The sequence below is a fragment of the Mauremys reevesii genome, linkage group 5, assembly GCF_016161935.1.
Source record: "Mauremys reevesii isolate NIE-2019 linkage group 5, ASM1616193v1, whole genome shotgun sequence".
Taxonomy (NCBI): domain Eukaryota; kingdom Metazoa; phylum Chordata; order Testudines; family Geoemydidae; genus Mauremys; species Mauremys reevesii.
This window is the reverse complement of record NC_052627.1, coordinates 133,392,646-133,418,762: the sequence shown is the minus strand read 5'-3', so window position 1 is coordinate 133,418,762 and position 26,117 is coordinate 133,392,646. Positions and strand designations below refer to the sequence as shown.

General features: G+C 48.1%; 1 long non-coding RNA gene across 3 annotated transcripts; it reads left to right on the top strand.

The window, feature by feature from the left end:
- Positions 1 to 5,943: 5,943 nt before the first annotated feature.
- LOC120407057 lies at positions 5,944 to 25,790 on the top strand. Of its 3 annotated transcripts, none has more exons than XR_005599768.1 (4): positions 5,944 to 6,062; positions 15,336 to 15,386; positions 15,551 to 15,858; positions 25,677 to 25,790. It is a non-coding gene; the product is annotated as an uncharacterized LOC120407057 (long non-coding RNA). The 3 variants fall into 3 exon arrangements; XR_005599767.1 differs by lacking the exon at positions 25,677 to 25,790 and adding an exon at positions 20,458 to 21,330; XR_005599769.1 differs by lacking the exon at positions 25,677 to 25,790 and adding an exon at positions 17,617 to 17,705.
- Positions 25,791 to 26,117: the final 327 nt, after the last annotated feature.

The following is a 26,117-nucleotide window of genomic DNA, read 5'->3' as shown; positions in this document are numbered from 1 at the left end:
GGGCAGGACTGATTGCAAAGCAGAAGCAACAGGAACAAAGTAACACAGGAGCAGGCACAGGGGTGGGCATGGGCAGCCAGCAAGTGGCTGCTGCTGCTGCTGGCTTAAAAGCCGGCTGGCTGGCCCCTCCAGCCAAGCAGGTGGCGTGGCTAATCAGGCAGCTTGCTGTAAGGCCAGCTGTACTGCTGAGGCTGCCTGGAGACTCACTCTGCTGCAGACCCTGACAGGTGATCACAGAGTTCAAGGCCAGAAGGAACCATTAATTCATCGAGCCTGAGCTCATGGATAGCACAGGCATTGAGGAGTTCGGAGACTGGAATTACAACTCATAAAGCAACGGGCGTGTGAAAAGAAACACGGTTAATGTTGAAATGACTTGAAACAACGTGTATCAGATCATTTCAATGAATCAGACTGCCCGGTTTGGATCAGATTGACCCGATATGGAATATTTCATTTTGGTTTTCAGCACAACCAGAACTCTCCCATGGAAAACTTAAATTGTTGCATTTCCCAGTGGACAGTCATTCTGACAGAAACTTCCTGGCCAGCTCCAGTAATTAACTCTTGGAACAACTTAGGAAGGGTCGTGGTGGATTCTCCATCACTAGACACTTGTACATCTAGTCTGGATGCTTTTCTAAAAGACAAGTTCTGATTCAACCACAGCAAGAATGACTACGGGGAAGTCACATGGCCTGTGATTACAGGTGGTCAGATTAGATGACCACAACAGTCTCTTCTGGCGTTATGATGGCCTACTTCTGCTAGCTCTCCTCTGAGCTTGTGTGCTAAAAATAGTAGTGTAGCCGTGTTAGCACACACAGGATCAGCATCTTGCTAGCCGCCCCACATACACCCCCGCCTGAACCTTGTGGGTACATATTCGGGATGGCTAGCACATGCTGCCAGTGCCCAGAGTACTGCAGCTGTGTGCTAGTGCAGATGAGTGCTAGCAGGAATAGGCAAAAAGGGAATCAGCCCCCTAGCGTGGACGTAGCCTATGCGTTTTGAACAAACTTCCATTCCACGGGGTTAACTCACTCACCCCTTTCCACCTCCAATTTTCCAGGGCCCACTACACCCACAGGCCAACAAAACCATTGCCGATTAAGTGCAGAGGGTCTCATCCTCTGTGCCATTCAGTCTTTGAAACTTTCCCGGGGGGGGGGGCAGGTTACCCCATATCTGCCTGTTGTGGGGTTTTCGTGCACATATCTCTGAAGCCTCTTCTGCTGGCCACTGTTGAAGACCGGCCATGGGACTAGATGGTCCATGGGTCTGCTACGTGATGGAAATTCCTATATAGCTAACGTGTGTGTTGCCACTGACGTCAGGAGGAGGATTGCCCCCCCCCCGCCGCCTTTGGACAGATTGTGGGTGGGGAGGGGGGAGGTTGGCTGCAATTTACCCATGCTTAAAAGTAGAATTCTTTCCAGGGTGTGTTTATCGGAGCTGAAACGTGGGCCAAACACAAAGGGTTGCTGGGTATATAAAGATGGGCATTAATCAGCAGCCCGCTAACACTGCAAGGGCAGCCCTCTGTCCCGCTAGAATAAAGAGAAACATGAGTGCACGTAGTGATAAGCAATCAGCCGAGATGAAATTTTAACCACTCACTAGAAATGATCTCTGGATGGTAGGGTGATTTTCTAGAGCCGGGCAGCGTGTTTTTGAATCGTAATCAGCTGAGAAGTCCTCCCCAGACACACAGCTCCATCTTCTTAGAAGAAAATGTTTTAGGATGGACAGTGGAGGGGTGTCCTCATGACGTATCTCCATACATTGCAACTGTACAAATCACTCACCCCAGTCGCTTGCTGTTGCTAATGTTCTGGCTTGTCTGTGTGGCCAGCCATAAGCCACTGGCCTGAGTTGCTTCGTCTCCACCTCCAGCAAGATCCGAGCTTTACCTGCTAATTCGTTCCCATTTGTGTCTTGAGCCCCAGGGGCCATCTGGATCTAGAAAAAGGCACTATAGTGAGGAGTAGGCATAAATACAATAGCTAGAAGGAAAGTTATCTGCCCCAAACAGCGCACAGGCTATGAGTCTGATCTGCTGGCTGTTGAAACTGATAGGAATCCTTCTGTTGACTTCCAAGGGATTTGGCTGAAGCCCTTCAGGACAAGCTCTGCCCTGAGGGAGCCTGTATAATTCACAGCCATCAGGTCAAATTCTGCTCTCACTTACACAGGTGTAACTCCAGAGTAATCACACTGATGAAGAGATGTTACTCTAGATTTACACCAGTGTAACTGGGCCCAGGTGACGGGCTAATGGAGAATTCCCAAAGTCACCAGGACGTTCTGTGTTGTTGAATCTCTCTCTGGCAGCTGAGCTCTGAAAGGCTTCACAGCAGAGCTGAAGTTGGACGAGAAGCGCATTGTGCACCTAACCCCAGGCCTGCCCCTTCCAGGTGTTGAGCAAACTCAACTCTGCCCCTTGCAGGACTGAGTCCTTTCAGAGTAGGCCCTGATTCAGCAAAGCGTGAGCTTAAATCCTTCTCTAGTCAGAAAAACACTTAAGCACGTGCTTAGGTACGGAGACAAAGTTCCTCCTCTACCTTGGTGGGTCCTGCACTTATTGGCAGATTTGCTCACCTCAGTGATCTTCCCCACAGTCTGGATCAACTCCTCCTGTGTCTGATCAGGAGTGGGGAGGTTTGGGGGGAACCCAGGCCCGCCCTCTACTCCGGGTTCCAGCCCAGGGCCCTGTGGATCGCAGCTGTCTATAGTGCCTCCTGGTACAGCTGCATGACAGCTACAGCTCCCTGGGCTACTTCCCCATGGCCTCCTCCCAACACCTTCTTTATCCTCACCACAGGACCTTCCTCCTGGTGCCTGATAACGCTTGTACTCCTTAGTCCTCCAGCAGCACAGCCTCTCACTCCCCTCTCTTCCTCTCCTCTAGCTCCCCACCACCTGATTGGAGTGAGCTCCTTTTCAAACCCAGGTGCCCTGATTAGCCTGCCTTGATTGGCTGCAGGTGATCTAATCAGCCTGTCTGCCTTAATTGGTTCTAGCAGGTTCCTGATTACTCTAGTGCAGCCCCTGCTCTGGTCACTCAGGGAACAGAAAACTGCTCATCCAGTGACCAGTATATCTGCCCTCGACCAGACTCCGGTACCCCACTGGTCTGGGTCTGTCACAGTACATTGCTGAACCAGGGCCTTAGAGATGAGTCTGAAGTAGTGCCTCTAAACTAAGCCCCTCCAAACTTCAGGGCTGGCTGGATCTGAGTCCTCTCCTAGAGTTTTCCTCCTGGTTGGAATTCAGAAGTTCTGCTTCTAGTTCAGCCATGGCTGAAATCCCACAAGAGCAGTTATACAAGGTTCTGGCCCAGAAATCCTGCAGGACCAGCTGGCCTCTGCTGTTCTAAACCTCGTGACAACTGTTGCTGCCGGTTCTGAACCCTGATCTCTGAGAGGACCCTGAACCTGAATCGGATCCAGATGGGATAAGTGACCCCCTGGCGCTCCCCCTTCTGAGAGCACTGGCTTCATTCCCACAGGCAGCAGGGCACCAGGGAGCACTACAAAAGGGTCTGAAATGTTCAGTGGCTTTTAGAAAGGCAGGAGACAGGAACAATCAGGGAAAGGATTTATGGCAAGACACTGAGGATTTGTCATGGTGTGACATTTTATTGTGTGTCTGATGGACCATCACGAGCCCTGTGATTCACCGAGTGAGCCTGTCTCAGGCTTTTTGATTGCATGCTTTTCTTTTGTCTGCTGGGCTTTTTTTTTTTTTTTACTGGTGATTTTATGTTAATGGAATCAGGCATGTAGGCAGAATCTCCCTCCCCTTTGAATAAGATACTGCTGTGGTTAAGTGGCAGCACACCAATTGCATTGTGGGTAACAGGAACATCTGCCATGACTGTGGGTCAGCATCAATCAGGCAAAAAGAGAAAGCGCCCATTTCAAAGGGGCTGAAGGACAGGGGACTGGGTGGCTCAGGCATGGGTGATAGAGCCTCTCACTGGCAATTCTTTCTTAGACCTTGTCTCAGCAGATAAAGAGGAACTGATCACAGAACTAAAAGTTAATGGTAGCTTAGGTGCAAGTGATCATGACTTGATCACATTTGTTATGTGCAAACACAATACAGTCCAGACAAGTGATCTCTATACTTGATGCTTTAAAAGGGCCAACTTAACAAAACTGAAAACAATTAAGAGCCAGATCAACTGGGAGGAAGAATTTAATCAGAAATTAAATGCATCCAACGAAGTGGGTATTCACCCACGAAAGCTCATGCTCCAATACGTCTGTTAGTCTATAAGGTGCCACAGGACTCTTTGCTGCTTTTAATCAGAAATATGTGACTGATAATTTGGAATTATATAACACCACTTTACTAGTTGCCATAAAAGCCACAATTGAGGAAGAAGGCTGTATTAGTAAACCAACCAGGTTTAGAAGGGAACTGAAGGGAGCTATAAAAAATAAAATAGTATATGACAAATAGAAGAAAGGATAAATGGATAGCAAAGAATAAAATCACAAGCTAGGAATTGCAGACAATTGATAAGGGAAGTAAAGGGACACAAGGAGAAATCTGTGGCCGGCAGAATTTAAGACAATAAGGAGTTTTTAAACTATATTAGGAATGAAAAGAATCTTAATGTGTTGGTCCATCACTAGTGAGAAATGGTAGCGTTATCAGTAATAATGCAGAAAAGGCAGAAGTGTTCAATACACGTGTTTTGTGTCAAGCTCTCCTGCAGTGGTTCAAGAGCACGAGCACCAACAGCAGGGCAGCCTGTTAAGAGGCAGGGCACAAACCCCAAATTTGCTGTGAGGTCTATACTGTCACCAACCAAGTATCGAGTGTAAACTCCTCAGGCTCTATCACAGCCTAATCATGGAGTCATAGACAGCCCCCTTGCCACCCAGACAAGCTTGTCTTTGTGACAGATGGTCCCTTACACTAAAATCACAATAATGTTCAGGTTACTCCCAGTCCCAAGGGACCAGTCACTTACCCCATGTTAATTGCACCTTAGATCTCACACCAAAGACAACATATATACACACACGAGTTACAGTTTTAAGTTTCAAAATGTAATAGAAGCTTCTATAATAAGCAAGATCTATATGTCCCTGAGAGCTAACCCAGGCTAAACACTGAGGATCACTTGCTTATGCCTTGAAAATCTTGCCCCCCCGGTGTACAAGCAGCATAGAAATATTTTCTCCTTGTCAGGGATTTTTATTCCCTTCCCCACTTCTCTGAGCTGCCAGCGTAGCTGATGAGAGGAATTCATTTGCAGATCTCCTCTTCATGGGTTCCAGGGATAGCAAGCAACAGGGTCTTTTGTCCTCTTTGATGTTCCACAATAGTTTGTTTGGTGTTGATGGGCCTTTTCTGTGGGGCAGATCCGAACATCTTTTTTATTGCAGGCCAGCATGTCACACTAATCAATGCCTCTCTCCTGTTTGGTGACTTACTCATGGCTTGTCTACACTTAAAATGCTACAGTGGCACAACTGCACCCCATAGTGCTTCAGTGTAGACACTACCTGCACCAACGGGAGGGCTTCTCCCATCAGCACAGGTAATCCACCTCTCTGAGAGGCGGTCCCTAGGTCGATGGAAGAATTCGGCTTACCTACACCACTCAGGGGTGTGGATATTTCACATCCCTGACTGATGTAGTTAAACCAACCTAATTTTCTAGTGTAGACACAGCTACAGATGCTTACAACACAAATGCTCAAATATTACCTTGCAATAAGGGATATAGATGTGTGATACAGGAGGGCCAAGGAGCAGTGGGAGAGTGGTAGAGGGAAAGTATATAAGCCCTAGGCTAATTAAGGTGTGGTTCTCTGAAGTCTAGGGAAGATTGCTACAGGTTAATTGGAGCACCTGTAGTCAATTAAGGCCCTGTTAGCAACCTAATAAAACCCCCCTGCTTCAGGCAGTCAGGGGAGAGAGGGAGGGAGGACTGGAGCTTGGAGGGATGCTGTGAGACTTGGAAGATCAGAAAACTGGAGTAAGGGAGACCCTGCTCCAGCATCTAAGGACTGAAGGTACCCCACCCAAGGGGGAAGAGGGTAAGGACCTGTAGGGGTTGGGAGGGGCTGGGACTCAGAGTGAGGAGCAATCCCAGATCTCCTCCCCTGTTTCCCCCCTTACCACCTTCCTGGGCCGCTAGTGGGGCCCTTGGTGCCCCAAGAGCAGGGGCAAGGGGTGGCATCTTAGCTCCCCTCACCAAGAAAAGCGCAGGACCCACCATACTACATTGGCCATCTTGTCACAGATATTATAAGTGAGATTAATGCAGGCAGCAATTTTCAAGCATGCAATAAAGTCTAAATAGTAAACACTTTTGCATAACTCTAATATTTATTTTAACAATACTAACACATAGGTGAGCCAGACTATTCCAGCTACATATTTGTCAGTGTTCAGTTGAGACATGGGGACTTGGCATGAGCTGACACGTGGTTGGTCAGCCTCACATTCTGTATTTTGGGGAATGTGATCATATTATATGATAATGCTCTCCATTCCACTAGCATCTCAGGAGGTTGTTAAACAGCAGTAACCAAAGTTAGGCATCTTGAAATCAGCAGGTCAAGAGACCTTGCATACAAGAGTTTTAAAAGAGCTGGCTGAGGAGCTCACTGGGCTGTTGTTATTCATTTGCAATAAGTCTTGGAACACTGGGGAAGTTCCAGAAGATTGGAAGAAAGTTCATATTGAACCAGTATTGCTGCTGGAAAACCAGGTCCTGTCCTGGTGTCCACAATTCAATAAGGATATTGAAAAATTGGAGGGTTCAGAAAAGAGCCATGAGAATGATTAAAGGATTAGACAACGTCTTATGGTGATAGACTCAATCTGTTTAGTTTAACAAGGAGAAGGTTAAGGGGTGACCATTACAATCTATAAGTAACTATTTGCGGAACAAATATTTAATAATAGACTCTTCAATCTAGCTGAGAAAGGCATAACACAATGCAATGGCTGGAACCCAAAGCTAGACAAATTCTGCCTGGAAATAAAGAGTAAATTTTTAACAGCGAGGATAACTAACCATTAGTACAATTTACCAAGGGTCACGGTGGATTCTCCATCACTGGCAATTTCTAAATCAAGGCTGCATGTTTTTCTGAAAGATCTGCTCTAGGAATTATTTTGGTGAAGTTCTACGGCCTGTGTTATACATGGGGTCGGACTAGATGATCAGAATGGTCCCTTCTGGGCTAGGAATCTATGAACTGTGGGGACACTTTTGAATTTAGCTCAGGTCAGTGGAAACTGAAAGTCAGCTGTATTTCTGGCTCTGTGGGGACCTATATTAAATGATGTTTATTGTTAATAATATCTGTAGGGGTCTCAATCAAGGATCGGGGCCCTGTTGTGCCAGGCACTGTACAGACTAAATAAGGAGACAGTTCCTGCCCTAGACCGCTTATATATAAACTTCCTGGGAGAGGCAGGAAAGGGTTAAGGGCTGCCTGCTTGTCACATGAATCATCAGGGCTTTAGAGGAAGGGGCATGTTCCACGGGCAGAGAGTGAGCAGTGCAAGGGGAATGACTGCTGCAGGCTGTTTTGCACTGGGAACTAGCCGCCTTTGTGTTTGAATTAATAAACCAGGCCCTGAGTGAAGAGCCTGAAAGAGACCAGGCCTCTGGATTTTCCCGGGCTGGGGAGGGTCCCAGACCAGCATGTAGTGGTTTAGTGATAAGATGCAACAGGTGGACGAAACAGCTAAAGAGAGGCAGGCGCACGTGGGGAAGGACAATATGCAATAGCAAAATGAGCAAGGGCTTAATTTGCCCGCAGCCTAGCCAGCTGGTGGCCTCCATCCATTTCCTGGTGTTCAAGCCCCCTCTTCACAGCAGCAGCAATGAAAGCACAAACTCCTCTGGGCAGCATGCCATTTAATTACAGTAAATGGATACAAATCAGGCTGAGATTTTTAAACCTGCCTAAGAGATTGCGATGCACCCATTGGAGTCAATGGGAGCTCTTCGGTAATTCCCCTGAGCAGTGCGGAAAATCTCAGCCATAGGTTGTAAACTCTTTGGGGACAGGACCTGTCTTCCTTTGTTTTCTCTGAAGCACCCAGCTCACTTGTAGCGTGGGTGGGGGGTGTATACCTCATGCAGACAAGGGATGGGTTAGTATAGGCCTGAGAGGCCAATTAGCTGCACCAGGAGGGTGGGCCAGGCCTAATTAAAGATGAAACTCAGTTGGGGAAGAAGATGGGTGATTAGTATAAAGAAAGGAAGCCCAGATTAGAGGAGGACTCCATGGAGGGGTAGGGGATAGGGATGGATATTGATATTCTGCAGCTCTTCGCTCTGTACTAGCAAGGGGTGAGACTGGCAGGGTCAAGCAGGCAATGCAGGGGACAGCTGGCTCTCGGATCCTTCCCAGAGTAGGAGGCTGGGAGAGATGAGGAGTGGCTACTGTGGGTGGGGCAGGCTCTGGTGGTGAGGAGCCCTATAAAAAGGTAGGCTCTGGACTCCCAAGGAGAACGTCCTGGGGGATGTTCAAGTGAGGAGCTGAGTCAGGGAAGTATAAGAGGGATGAAAACCCAAGCTGGAGGAAGGCAGAAGTGGGTTTCCAGATGTACTTTGAGGGGTTAGTTTTGAGGGGTGCCGGGGGGGCCCTGTGAGTCCTGGTCCTGAGAGAAGGGTGAATTTAGGTAGGCTGTGGGAGAGGCCTGCTGAAAGGCTATGGTAGGAAGAAGTGCCAGGAAACCTGCGGCCAGGAGTCTGACCGAGCAGACTTTGGCTGCTGGTTACTGGAGCCCAGAGTGGCGGGAGGGAGTGGGCTCCCCTACCAGCCCCCTTGAGAAGGGGATAAGAATGACTGAATGTCCTCCGAGAAGGGATGTGAGGACTGCGGGTAGATTAAGGTTAGTACAGTTCCAGCACACTGTATCGCTGACATACCTAAGGCTTGCTTCTGGAACGGCCTCGGGCAATAGTCTGTGATTTTACATGTTTCAGAGCGGTAGCCGTGTTAGTCTGTATCAGAAAAAAAGAACGAGGAGTCCTTGTGGCACCTTAGAGACTAACACATTGATTTGGGCAAATGTATTTGTTAGTCTCTAAGGTGCCACAAGAACTCCTCATTCTTTTTGCTTTTCATAGAATCATAGAATATCAGGGTTGGACGGGACCTCAGGAGGTCATCTAGTCCAACCCCCTGCTCAAAGCAGGGCCAATCCCCAGACAGACTTTTGCCCCTGGTAATCCAAGACCATTAGACGGAAAGCAGTGATTCTGTCTTTCTGGGGGTTTCAGTGCATCAGGCTCTTCTGTATGCCACCACTCTGGTACCACAGTGATGGGTGATCTCAGAGGAACCTAGATTTCAGAGGGAATTGTGGCTGCCCCGCACACACCTCCTCTCCAAACCATGATTTTTTAAGTCTCTGAATATGGATTTAAATGCTTAACTTTAGGCACCTGAGTGTGAAAAATTTGGCCTTTGTGTTTGCAAAGCTCTCTTAGCTGATGGTGAAGGCAGGGCCGCCCAGAGGATTCAGGGGGCCTGGGGCAAAGCAATTTCGGGGGCCCCTTCCATAAAAAAATTACAATACTATATTCTCGTGCGGGCCCCTGCGGGGCCTGGCACAAATTGCCCCACTTGCTCCCCCCCCATGGGCAGCCCTGGGAAAAATAAACCTTCTGCATCTCGGCACAAATCCAGTTTTGAAAGAACTTCTTTACAAGGTATCAGTGGTTCTCAGCATCAGCTAGTGCTAAACGGCACTAAAGCTCATTAAAAGGGTTGGACAAATATGTGCCGTCAAAACTGTTTCTGGATTGAAAACTAGGGGTTTTTAAAAACCAGAAAAAAATCACGAACAATGTCTGCTTTCCTTCAAAATTTGTTGTGGTTTTTTTAATTGAAAAGCTGAAATTAGTCTGCCAAAACCTGAATATGGTTTGGGGTTTCAGAAGTGTGTGGCCAAATATCTGCTGCTTGCTGTGTTTGATTGTTTAAAGAAACAATAAAAAAAATTCTGCTTTAAAAAAAAAAAATCCAAAACTTTTGAACCACCTCAGCTTGTGACCAAACGCCTGAGCCCATCCAGTCAGAGAGTTTTCCAGTTTTCTGATACTCTGCTGGCTTCCTTGACTCATATCAGTCTCCATAACTTTGGGTTCATTTAGGTTAGAACATAAGAACAGCCATACTGGGTCAAACCAAAGGTCCATCCAGCCCAGTATCCTGTCTACCGACAATGGCCAATGCCAAGTGCCCCAGAGGGAGTAAACCTAACAAGTGATCTCTCTCCTGCCATCCATCTCCACCCTCTGACAAACAGAGGCTGGGGACACCATTCCTTACCCATCCTGGCTAATAGCCATTAATGGACTTAACCTCCATGCATTTATCTGTTTCCTAGAGACTGGCTCCATGGGGTCCCTCACCAACTGGAGATGGTTACTGTGGGTTTGTCTTTAGTATAGCATATGTACATACTCCATGAACTGAGCATTTGAGCTTGTTCCAAATCTGGGATGATCCTATGTTGTGAAAACTGAAATGCTCAAAATAGCACATGCATGTGAATGGACATAGGGTGTTAAAATTAAATTACCCCAGGGGTTCTCAAACTGGGGGTCGGGACCCCTCGGGGTCATGAGGTTATTACTGAGGGCTGCGAGCTGTCAGCCTCCACCTCAAACCCTGCTTTGCCACCAGCATTTATAATAGTGTTAAATATATAAAAAAGTGTTTTCGATTTATAAGGGGGTGGGTGGGTTGCACTCAGAGGTTTGCTATGTGAAAGGGGTCACCAGTATAAAAGTTTGAGAACCACTGAATTAACCCCTCTGGAGCCTCAGGGAATGCAGGGTGGGGGCTCCCTTGGTAGGGTTGGGAAGGATATTGCTCTTCTCATGTGATCTCTTCCCAGTGGCTAATTTTAAATGAAGCTACCCTCCCCTGACATGAATCTCCCTATGGCACTGAAATGAAATATAGACTATGATTTGGCATTTGAGAAGTGAAAGGGATGGGAGCCCTAATGGAAAAGCTCACAGCTTGGCTCTTCTGCAAGCCTCAAACTGCTGAATGAGCTTTAGGGTAGGGAAGGCTGTGCCTCCCAAACAGCCTAGCCCTGCCCCCTATCCGACCCCCACCAACTTCCTGCCCCCCGACTGCCCGCCCCCCCTCAGAATCCCCGAGCCACCCTGCTCCTTGTCCCCTCACCGTCCCCCAGAGACCCTCCACTACCACCCCAGGACCCCACCCCTGTCCCCTGACTGCCCCAACCCCTATCACCCCCTCACTGAGTCCTGATAGACCCCTGGAACCTCCACGATCCAACCCTTCCCTGTCCCCTGATCGCCCCCCCAACCTCTGCCTCCTGCCTGTCCCCGGGACTCCCTGGCCCCTTACCCATGGCTCCCCTCTCACCCGGAGCCTCAGCACATCCAAAAGCTTCGCTCAACAGAGGCAGCGTGTCTCCGGCGGAGCCTGAGCCCCGCCCCGCTCAGAGCCACGTGGTCAGGGGGCGGGGCTGGGAGCTCCACGCTGAGCTCAGCTCCCTCCACTCAGCCTGAGCTCGCAGCCCCGTCCCCTCACCGCGCCGCTCTGAGCGGGGCACGCTGCAGCTGTCCGGGACGCTGCTGGATGGGCTGAGGCTCCGGGAGAGGGGAGGAGATGGGGCCGGGAAGGGAGCCTCAGCCATGCTCGTGGGGGGCCCCTGCGGAGCCCGGGGCCTGGGGCAAATTGCCCCACTTGCCTCCCCGGGCGGCCCTGAGTGAAGGAAGGTCTATAGAAGTGCCATCCGTTGTTTTATGGCATTAGCACCTCGCCCTGCTTGGTTTTTTCCAGTTATCTAAGCATTTGGGGTTTGACGGTGGCTTTGTCACAACCCAGAGTAAAGAGCAGTGTGTATTCACCTCCTGGAGCAGAGCAGGCAAAGTCATAACCTGGTTCCTTGTTCCTCCAGGAGAATACAATCCACACCAGCCCTACCCTGGGCATGGATCACCACCTGCTTTGCTGTGCTAGCCAGTTCCTCGACTCCACCCCTACCTGTCTATGGTGGTGTTTCAGTCAGGGCCAGTGCAAGGATGTTTCACATGCTAGGCGAAACTTCCACCTTGTGCCCTCCCCACCCCGTGCCCCCCCCACGGCAGCTCCCCCACTGCACCCTGAGGTGCCCCCCCCTTGCGGCAGCTCCCCGCCCTGAGGCACCCCCCCTACCCCAGCTCACCCCTGTTCCGAGCACGAGCACACTGTCGCTGCTTCACTTCTCCCGCCTCCCAGGCTTGCGGCGCCAATGAGCTTAGGTGCCGCAAGCCTGGGAGGCGGGAGAAGTGAAGCTGCCGCAGTGTGCTCGGGGAGGAGGCGGGGCAGGAGTGAGCTGGGGTGTGGAGTTCCCCTGTGTGCTGCCCCCCCTTACTTGCTGCAGGCGGCCCTCCCCGCGCTCCCCTGCCCCAGCTCCCTCCACCTAAATGCCAGCGGCGACTGGGGCGGCTGAAGATCCGGCCGCCAGGGTCGCTGCCGAAGCAAACGCTGCCCCCCAAATCCTAGCGCTCTAGGCGACTGCCTAGGTCACCTAAATGGTTGCACCAGCCCTGGGTTCATTCCCTTATGCTTTGACCCATAGTACAGCTATCCCAAAGAGAGGAGAGAAATACCCAACTCTGATATACATAGTGCTTTTCATCAGTAGTTCTCAAAGTCCTTTACAAAGGAGATCAGTATTGCTAAAAGCATGCTGTATTCAAAGAAAATATGAGGGCAAATACAGCCTGCCACTCACAGGGTATGTTATGCACAGAACATGCTATAACCCCTCAAAACATGTCCCCATCTGCCTTTCATAGAAACCCCTTTTCTTATTTCCCCCCCCTCGTTTCTGTACCAGAAGATGGGAAAATCCCGTCAGGATTCTGTCTGTGTGTGCATGTGCTGTAAAGTGTCCATATATCAAAGATATTGTCTACATCCAGCATTTAATGCTACCAGTAAAAATATAATGTGAGGGAAAAGTAGCAGCTCGTGAGGAAGAATGAATAATCGGTGTGAAATATTGAGCCTGTAAAAGCAGCATTTTTCCTTCGGAGTGGAGTGCTGGTATTTCTGACTTTCATTTCCATAAATCAATGCTAAAAAAGTAACAATAACAAAGACTGGCTTCTGTTGCTGCAGGAGGGAAGGATAAACACCTTCTAAATGGATTGGAGTCCTGGGGACAGACCGTGCAACTCATTCTTACATGCATAAACTTCACTCACGCAAGGAGGCCCATCGGCTGGGTCCCACTGGCAAATTCCTGGTAGAACTGATTGGAAACCAGTTTTAAAATGCCATGATGCTTTAAAAAAAAAAAAAAAAACTTTGCTGGTTTTTCAAAATGTCAGCGCTATTGAAATATTATAACCAGCTCTGGAGCTGGTCAAAAAATAGAAAAAAATGTAGATGAAATTTTTCATTGGGGTGGGGAAATTCCCTTTGAATTTCCGATCAAATGTGTTGACAAACCACATTTGAAATATTTCCACAGCTCTAGTTCTGAGCCTGGAGCCATGGACAGGGACACTGGAGACTGGGTTCTGTTGCTGGCTCTGTCATTGGGCTACTCACCGCGAGCAAGTCACTTTACTGCTCTGTGCCTCAGTTTCCCCATCTGTAGAATGGGGACAATGATACTGAACTCCTTTGTAAAGCGCTTGGAGATCTACGGTTGCAAAGTGCTACATAAAAGCTAGGTTTTGGTGGTGATAAAGAAAATAATCTTGGAGTTAAAGTCTGAAATCTGGTTCCCATTGAGTTGATATGTGGCCTAAGGAGAGGCAAACTTTGCTATAACACATCTTTTATAGTGATGTTAATAGAGCCTATGTCTTGGGGTGGGGGTGTTGCACAGTATGTGGCGCTGGCCTTTTACCATTTCTCCTGGCGTGAAGTCTAGGAGGAAGAGAGGTGTGTCTTAGAAATCCTGGCCCCATTGAAGTCAATGGCAAAATTCACATTGATTTAAATATAGCCAGGATTTCACCCTGAATGTTTTCTTAATGCAGCTTCTTTGTCAACACTGTGCACCAGTCCTTGAACAGAGGTGGGCACAAACAACATCCAGAGCAAGCTCCTTTTTCAGAAATCTCAGTTCAAACCCCAGTGCCTGATTCTTGGGAGCCACCTCTGCCCCAAAAATGTACTCCTAATTAAAGAGCCTAAGGCAGAGGGTAAACTCTCCTTCTGTTTGCAACAGCTCCCCCAAAGGCCTTGCTTACCAAACTAATGACAAGGCGGCATTTCTTCAAGGAATGTACAGTGCTTGCACAAAAAGCATTTTTAAGACTAGATGTAACAGCACCTTCTTGTGACTCCTGCCATAACAATACACTGGTCCTCAAACTTTTTCATACCAGGACCTTGTTCCCATCCAGCTTGTACCTCATTCCCACTGAGCAATATGACAACCGTAGGGTTGTCCAAACCTCTTAACATGCCTTAGGGCCATTTTCCCCACAATGAGAACTCCTCGCTTAACACGTCTCACTGTTAGCTTGGTGGTTTCCGACTGGACTGGACAAAGGATTAGAAGATGTACTACAGAGATCAGCCTTGACCCGCAGAATATGTCCTAAATGACCTAACAGGTCTTGTCCATACATAGTTATGATTATAACTCTTTGTCTGAGCCCATCCTTAATGAAACGAAACTGGGACCAAATAGCTAAATCCTCTGCAAATTAAAAACTGACACTCTAGACCTTATTCTCCACGGCTTTGCACCCTGTGTTGTCATTTGTATTCACTGTGCACAGGCGCAAAAGGCTGTCAGCACTGAGAGTGAGTGGAAAATTCTAATTGGGAACCTTTGTACCCACTTTGCACAGGTGTAAATGACAATGAAAGGTGAGAATCCAGCCCCATATAACCATTATGGGCCAGCTCTTGCCTCCTTTACAAGGGGTGTAAATCAGGAGTAACAGGAATGCCACTGAAGTCTAGGGAGCTACGCCTGCATAATGCTGGTGTGCGATCAGAATCTGGTCTTTTAAGTGTGATGGAAAGTGCTTCCTCATTTCTCTCTCCTCTGTTTCCCACATTCCCTTTTTCTTTTCCCTGAAGAAGCTACTGATTATAATTACAGTGCGGGCTGAGGTGGCAGCTTAGCGGAGCAGGACTTTCTATTTTTGTGCATTGTCAGATAAAATTACCCGGATTATTTGTTGTTGTGGTTGATGCATTGAATAGATTTGATATTTAAATCCAGCAGTGTTTACGATGGACTGCGAGTCTGTGTCGGGAGGGGGGAGACTGTATTTTGTATATTGCAGTGAATTTTTTTTAATTCTTTTTCTTTTTTTTTTCTTTTTTTTTAACTAGGCAGATGAAGTTGAAGACTAACCTAGTGTTACAATGAAGGACCTGATTCTGGTGAGAAGCAATTTGCTCCTTAAGGAGTCCCACTGAGATTCTCTCCCCTCCAACACCCAAACAGCTTTAGGGTTCTTATGTGCCTAATAGTATTCTTGGATAGTGAAGACCTGGCATCAAGGGAAAATGTGGCTCACCTTTGTATCACTTGTCATTCCCTACAGGTTATTTCCAAGTGTGTTGTCCAGCCCATCATCCCTTCTCAGGTCCCACCATGGCCTTCTCAAAGGCCCTTCATCTCCAACACGCTATTGGAACGTTCCTCTTCATTCTCTTCGGTGGTTTAGCCTGGGTCACCATTGTTCTACCCAATCTATCCAGCGAGGACCATCAATAGTGAACTCCGAGTGCAGCCAGGACCAAAGCCAGCCCCAGGGAACCATAGGGAGTGGAATCAGTGCGGTTCCACTGTTCATAGGAGGAGAGGTGGATTCCAGATGGCCACGCAGTGTGGAGGCACAGCTCCCTGAAGGTTTGTGGTTTTGTTGTTGTTTTTGTTTTAATGTTTTGCTCAGAAGTGGTATGAATGGGGCCAGAGGATCTGCCCCTATGTAACACTGACAGACCCTGGTCGTCATCGTCTGGAATCAAACCTGGGACCTCTTGAGCTTAATGCATGAGCCTCCACTGCCTGTGCTAAAATAGGCATGAGCCTCTCCTGCCTTTGCTTAGCCAAGGCTGTAGCAGGCTCATCGATCTCTAGCTAGTCTAGCTGGCACTAGAAGGCAGTGCTGGCTTTAGGCCAATTTCCCCCGATTGCGGGGAATCGGGCCCCACGCCTAAGAGGGGCCCGATTTACTCACCCAGCGGCATTTTGGCGGTGGGGGGAGGGGTCCGCTCTAGATCTTCGGCAGCATTTCAGTGGGGGTGGGGTGGGGTGTGGGGGTGTCCATTCTGGGTCTTCAACGGCATTTCAGCGGCGGCAGGGGTGTGTGTGTGTGTGTGTGCTCCGGGTCTTCGGCAGCATTTCGGCAGCGGGGTTGTGTGTGTCCGCTCCAGGTCTTCGGTGGATTTCGGTGCAGTGTGGGGGGGTCTGCTCCAGGTCTTCGGTGGCATTTCAGTGGCGGGGGGTCCTTCGGTGCCGCAGAAGACTCAGAGCGGCGCCCCCACCGCTGAAGTGCTGCCGAAGCCCCGGACCACCACCGGGTGTTTGAATCGGGCCCTGCAGTTCATAAAGCCGGCCCTGCTGGAAGGGGACAGAATGCCACACTAAGCAGGCATGAGTTATACCTACAGCCCACCCCACATAGAATGGGCGCGTTAGGGGTTGTATGTAGCTGCCAGCCGACTCACCAACCTCACTGGGGGGAGTTTCTCCCTCTTGCCTCCAACCAGGGTCTAGGCCAGTGACTCAGGTAGGACCGGGGGGGGTCATATTCAGCCCATAGCAAACTCTCCTATCCATAACAGACTTTCCTAGCCCACCGGAGAGACCTTTCCTCATGTGCATTCATTTAGGGTCAAACCTGGCCGCTGCATTCTCTGCCATCGCCCAGGCAAAAGCCCCACTGGCTGCAGCTGGAGTTGTGGGTGCTCAGAGAGTCGGAAGCTGGGCACCCCAAGACAGAGATGGCCAGAGTTAAACACTGAGCGTAGTTGGTCTGTGCAAGGCTCCAGGGAGAGTCAGTAGGCCTGGCAGGTGAGTCCTGCAAGGGGTGCGAATTCCAGGGGACAGCAGGTTCTCTGATGCCTCAGAGGAGCGGCAGGTCCAGAGTTGGGTGGGGGAACTGCCAGGTGGGAGGCTGTGAAGCGGGAGAGCAGATGCTGGGGTAGTTTGTGGCAGTGGAAAGACTGGGCATTAGCAGAAGAAAATGAGCAGGGGAGGAAGGGGCATTCTGGGAGTGGCAAGAGAGCTGTGAGGGGAGGGGGTGGACAGTTGAGGGGAAGGGGGAGCAGTTGAGGTGGTTGTGGGAAGGATCAGGAATTGAGGAATCTGGTATTTTATGGGTTAAATGAAGAGCTGGGCAAACCCCAGGGGTCCCTGCCAACGTTGTGATCTGTTTCAATGCCTGTGAACTTGCAAACTGCTGAGTGCCAACTGCAAATTCTGATTGCATCAAACAGACACAATATCTCAAATGGAAACTCCCCTTCTCCCCCCTACCACCCAAATCCCACCAAGTTCCACCTGAAACTCCATAAATCCCTCCCTGGCAAACCTGAACAAAGTGAACCCAAGCCAAACTCAGCCTGCCGGGCACCGGGTTTCACTTGAAAAACCTCTTCACAGCTCCATTTAGCACCCCAGCCCGAGACGGGGCTGAGCCGCTGAGTATGAAGCCAGATCTGGGGTTTGGCTCAGACTCCTCTCACTGCAACCCAGGCACAATGGAACCCCTTTGTCACTCCGTCTGGGACCTGCTGCCAGAGAGCACAAGCGCTAATGCTGAGTGGGATTCCCCTCGCCAGGGCAGCGATTAATACGTCTGTTGAACAAACAGCTGCAAAGCAAAGGCGTGTAACATGCCCAATGCTGACAAGGACCCTGTTTGTCCCAAATAAATTGCTGAAGAGCAGGTTGGCCATGGGAAAACATGACATTTGCAAGGCTGCCTAGGACAGGGAGACGAATAGTGATCCGATGAGCTGTGCAAGTTGAAAGCTGCCTACGGGGGTCTGGGTCTCAATCGCCTGATTTTTTTTTCCAAAGAATTTAACCGATTTTTAGCAAGGAGAATGCGTTGCTGGCTTGATCATTTGGGTCAGTTCCTCCCTTTGCCTTCCCTCGTTTGGGGCATCGCATCTGCCTGCGCACATCTGGCAAACTCCCTCCAACATCTGCACTGGGTTCTGGGCAGAGGGATCGTATAGCCCTTGGCCTAGGCATGTGGGGGTGAGCAGCGAACCCACGGAAGGAATAAGAGGAAAGAGGGTGAAGGTGGGTGACGGGTTCATGCTATTCTCACCTACGGACCATTCTGTTGGTGAGTGGTGTGTGCTCACTAAGGGTACGTCTTCACTACCCGCCGTATCGGCAGGTAGCAATCGATTTCTCGGGGATCGATATATCGCGTCTCATCTAGACACAATATATCGATCCCCGAACGCGCTCATGTCTACTCCGTAACTCCACCAATGTGAACTGCGGTAGCGGAGTCGACATGGGGAGCCGCGGACGTCAATCCCGCGCCGTGAGGACGGTAAGTAATTCGATATCAGATGCTTCGACTTCAGCTATGTTATTCACGTAGCTGAAGTTGCGTAGATTATATCGATTTTCCCCCATAGTGTAGACCTGCCCTAAGAGGACAGAGAATGTTAGATACAGCATTAGCCAAACATGTACCAACAATAAAATAGCTCCTTGCCTCTTGGTCCATCTCTTCTGCCAATTGCTCTCATGCTTCATTGCTTTCTAAATCTTTTCCCTTCTACCCTGCTATCAACAGCAATACCAGCAGAAATGCCCAGGGTTAATTTATGGGTGAAGCTGAGCCATAGATGCTACGTGGGGCTTATGGTGAGGCCACGTGTCGAGGGAAACATCTGCAATTCAAAGAAAGGATAATTTTAAAGTGCTGAGACGTAACAAAGCTTTTAAGGAACAACCCTTGGGAATAAAACTGCATGGTCCACCTGAAATGCATCCTACCTGCCCGTGCTCAGAGCACATATTTAGTGCTTGTGGTGGCACCGTGACAGACGGCTTAGTGAAAACAAATGTTAATGTTAATTAAGCTGGAAAACTTCCCAGATTTCAAGAGGGAGAGTGTTTGCTTGGATAATCATTCAGATAGCTGATGCCCTGCTTGGATAGCATATAGTTGGGAAGACAGATTACTCACTCAGAAGCAGGTAATCATACAATTGCAGCAATTCAGCCAGAGCCCGTACTTACTCGAGGCTAGAGCAGGATTGTTCCCTACAGCATCTTGTCCAGTGCTTTGAGCAGCTTAGGTTTCAATGACCCAAATGATGTGGTTTCTCTGCTGGGAGAGTATTCTCTAGCCTAACGGATCTCACTGTTAGGCAATTCTTCCAGGTGTTCTTCCTAAATCCTCCTTCGTTTAATTTCATCCCAATGCTTCTGGATGATGAGAATCAATCTCCCTTATGCCATGGCAGGAGTTCACAGCTGTGGAAGGGCTGGAAAGAGAGGACAGGGTTTAATCAACATGTCCCCAGATCCTCAGCTGGTATAATAGTTCCATTGGCTTCTACAGAGCTTTGCCAATCTGCACCCACTAATGATCGGACCAATAGACTTTAGCTTCCCTGCCACCACATCCCCGTCCCTTGTAATTGAAATCCGCTGCCAGTGTCAGCCTGAGAGTGGTGAATATCAGCTAAGAGTAAATAGCAGTGAATAGACGTTATTGTCGTCATGGGATGGGAATATTATTTTTGCTTTTAAAAAAAGATGTTAAAAACAAAGTGAGGGATGCACAGAGCCTGCCTGGAAACCCCTGGTCTCATTTCTAGTTTTATTGGAAGCCATGTGATGGCTCCTATTTTCTAAAAAGAACAGGAGAACTTGTGGCACCTTAGAGACTAACAAATTTATTTGAGCATAAGCTTTTGTGGGCTACAGCCCACTTCATCGGATGCATGCAGTAGAAAATACAGTAGGAAGATACACACACACACACACACACACACACACACACACACACACACACACACACACACACACACACACACACAAAACATGAAACAATGGGTGTTACCATACACACTCTAACGAGAATGATCAGTTAAGGTGAGCTATTACCAGCAGGAGAGGAAAAAAAATTTTTTTTTTGTAGTGGTAATCAAAATGGTAACACCCATTCTTTCATGTTCTCTGTGTGTGTATATATATCTTCCTACTATATTTTCCATTGCATGCATCCTATGAAGGGGGCTGTAGCCCACGAAAGCTTATGCTCAAATAAATTTGTTAGTCTCTAAGGTGCCACAAGGACTCCTGTTCTTTTTGCGAATACAGACTAACACGGCTGCTACTCTGAAACCTCTTATTTTCCGTCAGTGAGGAGACTTTCAGTTTTTGGATGTGATGAGCTCTGAGTCCCGGCTGGCAGTTCAGATGCCCATTGGTATTGCAGTTAAGTCTCTTTGGGTTTCTGACCAGGTGATGCTCCCTGGAAGGCTCCATAACAATTTGTGAACGGACAGCTGAGATCCCACTGAAGCCACGGGCGTGAGACTAGGTAGTGAGAGAAACACTGATCAAGAAAGAGGAAAGCTTCTGGCCTTATACTCCATGACTCTCTGTGATGTGGTTCCTGTTCCATTTGCGGCATGATGCTCCGCTGAGTTCTCCCAAGGATGATGGACTATGCCCAGCCAGCAGCATGGTTTCATTGCCAGCTGTGTGCAATGAGAGTTACTCGCAGGTATCCTCAAAACACAGGTTCTTTTTCCATCTCTGTTTCTCCCTTTGCTTTCTTCTCACTCTCATTCTTATTTGCACTAGAGTAGCTCCTGGAAGACCCAGACAAAAATCAAGGCCCTGGTGTGCTAGATACTGTACAGACATATAGTAAGAGACAGTACTTGCCCTGAAGAACTTACAAAGTACAACTCACCTGGGATATGGTGAATTCACCATTGAAATACTTAAATCCAGACTGGGTGTTTTTCTGTGTATATGCTCTAGCTCAGCCCAGAAGCTATGGGCTTCATGCAGGGATTAGCAGGTGAGATTCCCAGGCCTGTGTTATGAAGGCGGTCAGAGAGGATCACAATGGTTCCTCCTGTAGACAAGGCAGAAAAGAAGTGGGCGGGAGGGAAGGGATTTGCCCCCACTCACCCAACAGGTCAGCGACAGAGCTGGATGTGTACAAGCCTCATTCTTTAATCACGCTCACTGTTAAAAATTTTTTTTACTGCTTTCTAATTTGAATTTATCTGGCTTCAGCTTCCAAACACTGGTTCTTGTTCTGCCATTTCCCACTAGATTAAAGGGCCCTTCTAACATCTGGTATTTACTCCCTGTGAAGGTTTTTAGACACTGTCGTTAAGTCACTTCTCAATCTTCTTTCTCAGGGGTCGGCAACCTCTGGCACGTGGCTCGCCAGGGTAAGCACCCTGGCGGGACGGGCCAGTTTATTTATCTGCCGCGTCGGCAGGTTTGACCGATCGTGGCTCCCACTGGCCGCAATTCGCCGTCCCAGGCCAATGGGGGCTGCGGGAATCAGCGCAGGCGAGGGATGTGCTGGCTACAGCTTCCCACCTCCCACATTGGCCTGGGACGGGGAACCGCAGCCAGTGGGAGCCGCGATCGGCCGAACCTGCCGACACAGCAGGTAAACAAACTGACCCAGCCTGCCAGGGTGCTTACCCTGGCGAGCCGCATGCCAGAGGTTGCCGACCCCTGTTCTTTCTGATAAGCTAACCAGATGGAGCTCTTTCCATTTCTCACTGTGAGGCATTTTCTCCAGCCCTTTGTGGCTCTTTCCTGCCGCATCTCCAATTTTTTGACCACCTGTTTAAGGTGTGGACACCAGAACTGGATGCCTTATTCCCATATCTGTCTCACTAATGCCGGGCACAGAGGTAAAATCGCCTCCTTACTCCTACCCGTGACTCCCCGGTTTGTACATCCATGGATCGCATTCGCTGCCCTTGTAATAGCATTGAACTGGGAGCTCCAGTGACTTGTTCATCCACTGTAACCTCTCAATCCCGTTCAGCGCCCCAGCTTTGCATAATACAGCCCCCCATTCTGTAGGTAGGGCTGGCATTCTTTGTTCCAAGATGCGTACATAACTCTATATTGGCTGTATTAAACCATATTTCATTTCAGTGAGCCAAGCAATCCAGATGGCTGTGCACGACTGCCCTGTCCTCCTCATTATTTATTATTCCACCAACCTTTGTGTCATCCACAAACTTTATCAGCAGTGATTTTTGTATTTACTTCCAGATCATTTATGAAAATGTTGAATTGTGGCAAGACTGGTACAGATCTCTGCAGAATCCCACTAGAAACACCCCTGTTCAGTGATGTGTCCCCATTGACGACTAGTTTTTGAGATCTGTTGCTTAGCCAGTTCTTAATCCATTTAACATGTACTTTACTGATACTGCATGCTTCTAGTTTTTAATCAGAATATGTGGTACTAAGTCAAATGGTTTTCAAAAGTATATTGGATCTTCACAGTTACCAAACTTGTAATGTCATCAAAGAATGAAATCAGGGTTGTTTGACAGCTATTTTCCATAAATCTATGTAGGTTGCATTTTTATTTTCCTATCCTTTAATTCTTTATCAGTTGAATCCTGCATCAGCTTTTCTATTACTTTTCCAGGGATTGATATCAAGCTAACTGGCTTATAGCTTCCCAGCTCATCCTGCTTGCCTTTTTGGAATATAACCACATTAGCACTCTTCCAGTCTTCTGATATTTCCCCGGTACTCCAAGGTTTATTAAAAATTAACAGCAGCAGGCCGGTGAGCTCCTCGGCCAACTCTTTTAGGACTCTTGGGTGCAAGATATCCAGGTCTGCTGATTTAAAAATATTTATCCTGGCAATGAGGTGGTTAATGAGGGCCTGTGGACCCAGTTGGCCCCTCCCCACTATACCGGCAGCAGATGTCACTTGTGGGTGGGGAAGTTAACAGAAGAAGGTCCAGTTTAGTTTGGGACCGGCCAGGAAGGAGAGCAGAGCTCTGTGCCTCTCCTGGTGAGGAAAACCTGGATACAGCCCAGAGTCTGAGACAGCTTACTGCCTGCATGAGCCTCCCACTAGATGTTATGACTGGCTCTAGAGAGACCAAATGAAGCACTGGCTGCATGAAAACGAGCCCTAAGTAGAAGGGGTCCGGCCGAAGACTCCTTGGTGAGTCCTGTTTTGAGTTCTTAGCATTGCTTTCGTTTTAGATTTTAATACCCTGGAAGAGGTGGGATGTAAGGGTAGGCTATAGCACCGCGGTGCCGGACCCTGTGAGATGCAGCAACCGGCTGTCAGAGCCCCCGCAACAGGGTGAGTAGTGCCCAACTGGGTCACAAGGGGACACTCCAGAGGCCAGCTCTGTCACACCCCTAGCAGATATGTTCTGTCTTCCTTTTCAGACTGGAAAATACTTCATCATCCTCATGTAATATGAGTTAACTTAAACATCTAATCCTTCTATCAGTAAACATCAATTTCACTGTGCATATACAAGCCAATGGAAACATATTTCTATCAATAACAGTTGAAATTTACAGATAGGCAAAGGAAGAAAAACGCTGTTTGAGAACTTTTTTTGAGTTTGATTTAAGAATATTGACTTGGTACATTGTGACACGTGATGTTGACAGTTTGGGTTTTAGCAGTCATAAAGCTTTATCTCTTTGATCTCAAAGTCTACTGTCAATAAATAATTATTGTCTCACCCTCCCCCATCAGTTTCCCACAACTGTGAAAATATAAATTGATAGAAACAGAAAAAATGCTTAAAAATAAACATCAATATTATCCATTAACATTATAGAAATCAAATTCTGGCAAGGCTAGATCTGCATGCATAATCCTGCTTCTTTCCAAATACAGAACAGAAGTATTTGTTGAACACTTCTGCCTTTGTGCATTGTTAACAATTTTACCATCACCATCTAATAATGGGCCCATACTGTGCCTAGCATTTCTTTTCCCAATATACAAATTCCTTATTGTCTTTAGCCTTTCCAGCAATGGATTTTTCTCTCATGTCCCTAGCTTCCTATATCAATTTTCTGCACTTCAGAACTTCTAATTTATAAAATCTCACATGCAGATAAATTTGGTCACATTCTGATCAGGAACAGTCAACACTGATTCACCAAGGGCAAGTCATGCCTGACCAACCTGATAGCCAGTTATCTCATCATAGAAGGCACTGTGGATATGGGGAAAGTGGTGGATGTGATATATCTTGACTTTAGCAAAGCTTTTCATACAGTTTCCCGCAGTATTCTTGCCAGAAAGTTAAAGTAGTATGGCTTGGATGAATGGACTATAAGGTGGATAGAAAGCTGGCTAGATTGTCAGGCTCAATGGGTAGTGATCAACGGTTCGATGTCTAGCTGGCAGCTAGTATCAAGTGGAGTGTCCCAGGGTTCAGTCCTGGGGCCGGTTTTGTTCAACATCTTTATTAATGATCTGGATGATGGGATGAATTGCACCCTCAGCAAGTTTGCAGATGACACTAAGATGGGGGGAGAGGTAGATATGCTGGAGGGTAGGGATAGGGTCCAGAGTGACCTAGACAAATTGGAGGATTGGGCCAAAAGAAATCTGAGGTTCAACAAGAAGTGCAGAGTCTTGCACTTACGAAGGAAGAATCCCACGCACGGCTACAGGCTGAGGACTGACTGCCTAAGCGGCAGTTCTGCAGAAAAGGACCTGGGGATTACAGTGGACGAGAAGCTGGATATGAGTCAGCAGTGCACCCTTGCTGCCAAGAGGGCCAACAGCATATTGGGCTGTATTAGTAGGAGCATTGCCAGCAGATTGAGGGAAGTGATTATTCCCCTCTATTCAGCACTGGTGAGGCCACACCTGGAGTATTGTGTCCAGTTTTGGTCCCCCAACTACAGAATTTGAGAGAATCCAGTGGAGGGTAACAAAAATGATTAGGGGGCTGGGGCACATGACTTATGAGGGGAGGATCAGGGAACTCCGTTATTTAGTCTGCAGAGGAAAAGAGTGAGGGGGGATTTGATAGCAGCCTTCAACTACCTGTCTCTCTCAACAGCAGAAGTTGGTTCAATAAAAGATATTACCTCACCCACCTTGTCTCTCTCTCCCAGCTCAAAACCAATTGAAGAGCTTTCAGTGGACATCAGGCCCCGTTCAGCCCTTGCGTAAGTGGATGCAACTCCAGGTTCTTCACTGAGGTGGAGCTGTGTTCACTCTCTCGCACCCGGGTTGAACGGAAGCAAAGGTCTTGAGTTCTCAGTCGCTAATGAAACCTAAAGGCAAGATTGGTGGTTTCTTTGTGAATATTTTGCTCATGCAGGATGATTTAGTTGGGGTTGGTCCTGCTTTGAGCAGGGGGTTGGACTAGATGATCCCCTGAAGTCTCTTCCAACCCTGATCTTCTTTGATTCTACTTAGGGACACACTTGTGTATTAATTGCATTATTGTAGCACCTCGAACCCCCAGTCATGGACCCGGCCCTTGTTGTGCTAGGTACAATGGCAGAACAAAAAATATTCCCTGCTCCCAAAGGGTTTACAGTCTAAGTACCTAAGACAAGAGACAGCAGCTCGATACAGACCCGTGGGGGAGAATAAGGAAAGAATGAGACAGGATCGTTCGGCCTGAGGGGCAGTGGTGTCAGAACAGCAGCCGCCTAACTGTTGCCAATTTTTTTGTAGGCATCATGTCCGAGGAGAGTTCTGGGGAGGGATTTGCTGTAAAGAGGCTTCCTGCAAATAAACATGAACACAGTGTACTGTCAAACTGCAAGCTTAAGAATAAGGAAAATGGGCACTCAGTGTTTGGTCATAAAAATACTGGAAAAGATGCTCCACAATGAGGTGGAATTAGATGAAATTCGAGCCACTCAGAATACATTATCCCTGCAGCATGTTCCCGAAATCACTCTCTGAATTGCAGAGTAATTTGCTCTTAGCCTATACAGCCTTTCCTCCCCGCCCGCTCCCCCCATAGCAATCATTTGGGAGCTCATTTCTCACTTATCCTGCTCCCAAAGGAAATATTTTACAACGGGACAATGGTGATGTGTCATCATGACGTTAGGGGTCACTCATTCAGCGGCGATAATGTGCAGTTTCCCAATTGCCTGCCTGTAATCA